Below are 6,000 nucleotides of genomic sequence, written 5' to 3'. Positions count from 1 at the left end.
CAAAATAAAAGCTGAGAAAACGACACGAACTTCAAAATAAGAGCCGCGAATATAAATCATATTTTAACCACTGTGTAATATTATAAATATAGACCTACTCTATAATTATGATATTATTCTTATGATTTAAAAAAATAAATAACGAAACGTAAAAAAAATCTCAAATGTATTTATAAATACTCACTTTTCTCCTCTAGATGTCGCGCCAGTTTTACAGTTAACACTTGTGAGGAAAATATGTATTTCAGTGATTCGCGTTTCTCACGGTAAACCTATTTATTCCAATTAATGCCGTTAATTTCACAACATATTAGACACTATGTCAATATAATGATCTTTGTTTTATAAATAAATCTGTGATGAATGCGCTTCATGTTCTGTTTCAGTGTTTATGTTCAAGCCCTTCCTGGGGTTCAACACTTCCTTTAATCTCAATATAACATCATAAGCACTTGCATATGAAAATAGACTTTATTCAGTTATAAAACACAAAACATTCCAGTGGCGTTTAAGTCCATAGTCTGTATGTCATGTGTGTGCGTGTGAGTGTGTGTGTGTGTGTGTGTGTGTGTGTGTGTGTGTGTGTGTGTGTCATATGCTCTATTCTACTCTATTCTGGTCTACTCCAGTTATTATTAGTTGAGCAGCAATATTAAAGGCGGAAAGGTTACATCCCATAATACCTTAGCAACCTATATTACCCTAGCATCTATCCATAATACCTTAGAAACGCCCTGGAAACCACCCAGAACACCTTAGTAACCACATAGAACACCTAGCAACCATTCATAACACCCTAGAAACACCCTGGCAACCACCCAGAACACTTTAGTAACCACATAGAACACCTAGCAACCATTCATAACACCCTAGAAACACCCTGGCAACCACCCAGAACACTTTAGTAACCACATAGAACACCAAGCAACCATTCATAACACCCTAGAAACACCCTGGCAACCACCCAGAACACTTTAGTAACCACATAGAACACCTAGCAACCATTCATAACACCCTAGAAACACCCTAGCAACCACCAAGAACACTTTAGTAACCACATAGAACACCATAACAACCACACCCCGTAGCAACAACTCATGATACCCTAGAAACGCCCTGGCAACCACCCAGATCACTTCAGTTTAATGATACCACTGGGTCACATATTCAGCTCTATTCTATTCTTAGTTGAGCAGCAATATTAAAGACGAAAAGGTAACATCCCATAATATTCTAGCAACCACCCATAATACCCTCCTATCCATAATAGAAACCACACTAGAAATGCCTTGGCAACCACCCAGAACACTTTAGTAACCACATAGAACACCTAGCAACCATTCATAACACCCTAGAAACACCCTGGCAACCACCCAGAACACTTTAGTAACCACATAGAACACCAAGCAACCATTCATAACACCCTAGAAACACCCTGGCAACCACCCAGAACACTTTATTTGTTACATTTTTTTTTTTTTTTTTTTTTTTATATAGCGCTTTTCTAGGCACTCAAAGCGCTTTACATAGAAGGGGGGAATCTCCTCAACCACCACCAATGTGCAGCATCCACCTGGATGATGCGACGGCAGCCATATTGCGCCAGTACGCCCACCACACACCAGCTGATTGGTGGAGAGGAGACTGAGGGATGATACCAATCGTATATATATATGGGGATGATTAGGAGGCCATGATGGACAGGGGCCAATGGGCAAATTTGGCCAGGATGCCGGGGTTACACCCCTACTCTTTATCGAAGGACATCCTGGGATTTTTTATGACCACAGAGAGTCAGGACCTCGGTTTAAGGTCTCATCCGAAGGATGGTGCTTGTTACAGTATAGTGTCCCGATCACTATACTGGGGTGTTAGGACCCACACAGACCACAGGGTGAGCACCCCCTGCTGGCCTCACTAACACCTCTCCCAGCAGCAACCTAGTTTTCCCAGTTGGTCTCCCATCCAGGTACTAACCAGGCTCAGCCCTGCTTAGCTTCAGTGGGAAACCAGTCTTGGGCTACAGGGTGATATGGCTGCTAGTAATAATACTTTAGTAACCACATAGAACACCCTAACAACCACATCCCCCTAGCAACAACTCATAATACCCTAGAAACACCCTGGCAACCACCCAGATCAACCATCCATCCATCCATCCATCCATCCATCTTCTTCCGCTTTATCCAGGGCCAGGTCGCGGGGGCAGCAGTCTAAGCAGAGATGCCCAGACTTCCCTCTCCCTAGCCACTTCCTCTAGCTCTTCCGGGGGGACACCGAGGCGTTCCAAGGCCAGCCGGGAGACATAGTCCCTCCAGCTTGGTCTTCCCCGGGGCCTCCTCCCGGTTGGACATGCCCGAAACACCTTCCCGGGAAGGCGTTCAGGAGGCATCCGGAACAGATGCCCGAGCCACCTCAGCTGTCCCCTCTCGATGTGGAGGAGCAACGGCTCTACTCTGAGCTCCTCCCGAGTGACTGAGCTTCTCACCCTATCTCTAAGGGAGCGCCCAGCCACCCTACGGAGAAAGCTCATTTCGGCCGCCTGTATCCGGGATCTTGTCCTTTCGTTCATTACCCAAAGCTCATGACCATAGGTGAGAGTAGGAACGTAGATTGATCGGTAAATCGAGAGCTTCGCCTTACGGCTCAGCTCTTTCTTCACCACGACAGACCGGTACATCGACCGCATTACTGCAGAAGCTGCACCGATCCGTCTGTCAATCTCCCGTTCCATCCTCCCCTCACTAGTGAACAAGACCCCAAGATACTTGAACTCCTCCACTTGAGGCAGGAACTCTCCACCCAGCTGAAGCGGGCAAGCCACCCTTTTCTGACTGAGGACCATGGCCTCGGACTTGGAGGTGCTGATCCTCATCCCAGCCGCTTCACACTCAGCTGCAAACCGTCCCAGTGCATGCTGAAGGTCCTGGTTAGAAGGGGCCAACACGACAACGTCATCCGCAAAGAGCAGAGACTAAATCGCATGGTCCCGAAACCGGACACTCTCCGGCCCTTGGCTGTGCCTAGAAATTCTGTCCATAAAAATTATGAACAGAACCGGCGACAAAGGGCAGCCCTGCCGGAGTCCAACATGCACCGGGAACAAGTCTGACTGACTGCCGGCAATGCGGACCAAACTATTGCTTCGGTCATACAGGGACCGGACAGCCCTTAGCAAAGGACCCCGGACCCCATATTCCCCGAGCACCCTCCACAGGACGCCGCGAGGGACACAGTCGAATGCCCTCTTCAAATCCACAAAACACATGTGGACTGGTTGGGCAAACTCCCATGAACCCTCCAGCACCCTGTAGAGGGTATAGAGCTGGTCCAGTGTTCCACGACCGGGACGAAAACCACACTGTTCCTCCTGAATCCGAGGTTCAACTATCGGCCGTATTCTCCTCTCCAGTACCCTGGCATAGACTTTCCCGGGGAGGCTGAGAAGTGTGATCCCCCTGTAGTTGGAACACACCCTCCGGTCCCCCTTCTTAAAAAGAGGGACCACCACCCCGGTCTGCCATCCCAGAGGCACTGTCCCCGACCGCCACGCGATGCTGCAGAGGCGTGTCAGCCAAGACAACCCCACAACATCCAGAGACTTGAGGTACTCAGGGCGGATCTCATCCACCCCCGGTGCCTTGCCACCGAGGAGTTTCTTGACCACCTCGGTGACTTCAGCCCGGGTGATGGACGAGTCCTCCTCTGAGCCCCCAGCCTCTGCTTCCTCAATGGAAGACGTGATGGCGGGATTGAGGAGATCCTCAAAGTATTTTTTTGCCTCCACGACCACCCGGGCTGCAGTCCGCTTGGCCTGCCGGTACCGGTCAGCTGCCTCTGGAGTCCAACAAGCCATCCAGGCCCGATAGGACTCCTTCTTCAGCTTGACGGCATCCCTTACTTCCGGTGTCCACCACCGGGTTCGGGGATTGCCGCCTCGACATGCACCGGAGACCTTACGGCCACAGCTCCAAGCGGCCGCAGCGACAATGGAGGTGGAGAACATGGTCCACTCGGACTCAATATCTCCAGACTCCCTCGGGATTCGGTCGAAGCTCTGCCGGAGGTAGGAGTTGAAGATCTCTCTGACAGGAGACTCAGCCAAACGTTCCCAGCAGACCCTTACAGAACGCTTGGGTCTACCGGGTCTGTCCAGCTTCCTCCCCCGCCATCAGATCCAACTCACCACCAGGTGGTGATCAGTTGACAGCTCCGCCCCTCTCTTCACCCGAGTGTCCAAGACATACGGCCGCAGGTCAGATAAAACAACCACAAAGTCGATCATCGACCTACGACCTAGGGTGTCCTGGTGCCACGTGCACTGATGGACACTCTTATGCCTGAACATGGTGTTCGTTATGGACAAACCGTGGCTAGCACAGAAGTCCAATAACTGAACACCACTCGGGTTCAGATCAGGGGGGCCGTTCCTCCCAATCACGCCCCTCCAGGTGTCACTGTCATTGCCCACGTAGGCGTTGAAGTCCCCCAGTAGAACGACGGATTCCCCAGTTGGAACACTCTCCAGCACCCCTCCCAGGGACACCAAGAGGGCCGGGTACTCCACACTGCCGTTCGGCCCGTAGGCACAAACAACAGTGAGAGACCTATCCCTGAGCCGCAGGGAAACGACCCTTTCGTTCACCGGGGTAAACTCCAACACCTGGCGGCAGAGCTGGGGGGCTATAAGCAAACCCACACCAGCCCGCCGCCTCTCACCATGGGCAACTCCAGAGTGGTTCCAGAGCCCAAGCCATGCGTAGAGGTGATTCCGACTATCTCTAGTCGGAACCTCTCAACCTCACACACAATCTCAGGCTCCTTCCCCGCCAGCGAGGTGACATTCCACATCCCAAGAGCCAGTTTCCGTGTCCAGGGATCGGGTTGTCTAGGCTCCTGCCTCCGACTGCTGCCCGATTTTCTTTGCACCGGCCCCTTATGGTGCGTTCACACCGGACGCGATTCGCGCGAGTGATTTACATGTTAAGTCAATGCAGAGACGCGAAATGCGCGATTCGCACGATTGAGGCGGCGTGAATGACGCGAATTGAGCGTTTTGAACGCGCAATTCACACGAATCGCGGGAATCGCTCAAGTTGAAAAATCGGAACTTTGGCGGATATTTCGCGCCGCGTTAACCAATCAGGAGCTTGCTCTAGTAGTGACAACAATGAGGAGAAAATCTGTATATTAATATCTGGTTCAGACAATATGATTATCACTGTGATAACATTAAATGACATGAAACACAACCCAGTCTCTTTTTGTTAAATGCAAGTTTATGTATGATCAAAAATACAAAAGTATAAGTAAAAGGTATAATATGCTATACATGAAATAAAGCAAACAATTCTGTCAAACATTCAAAGTCAGCGCTAGTAGGCTAAGGTTACAACTGTAACGTACAGTTATAGCCTAAAAATATAAAGTAATGAAACTTCTCTTTGCCCTCAGTCTAAACAATTCGCCAGGGAACAAATTATAGATCCATGAGAGCAAAGATCGGCCGTTACAAGACGAATTATATCTGGAGCCGCCACAGAGACATCAGAGCCAGCGGCAGAAGAACTGGCTGAGGAAAGGCTGATCTCACCGGGTTAATGAGCGCCGCTGATCCACTGGAGCTCACAACTCCCAAAACACCAGATGTTCAAATAGGCACTCTTTATATAAATAAACCACACATTTGAGCTTTAAACTACTACATTATCGACTGAAAAAGTCTTACAACTACGTTTTGTCACACATTAATAGTAGATTTTAACAAAAAAAACACAGCTAGACATGTGCCGGTAAACGGTAATACGATATACCGCAATAATGAACATGCTCAATATTGTTATCGTGGGCACTTCAAAATACCGTGAATAATTATTTATTACTAATTATTCAGATTTTTTGAATGAATTTTAAGAATACTTTACCCATCAACCGTTTAAAATGAACAACACGTCAAAGAGTAACGCGCACTGATGTAAATAGACCAAGAGTAACGCATAC

This window comes from Gobio gobio (genome assembly GCF_949357685.1).
Source record: "Gobio gobio genome assembly, chromosome: 24".
In the NCBI taxonomy this organism is placed as follows: domain Eukaryota; kingdom Metazoa; phylum Chordata; class Actinopteri; order Cypriniformes; family Gobionidae; genus Gobio; species Gobio gobio.
The sequence above is the reverse complement of the archived record's forward strand: the minus strand, read 5'-3'. Positions refer to the sequence as shown.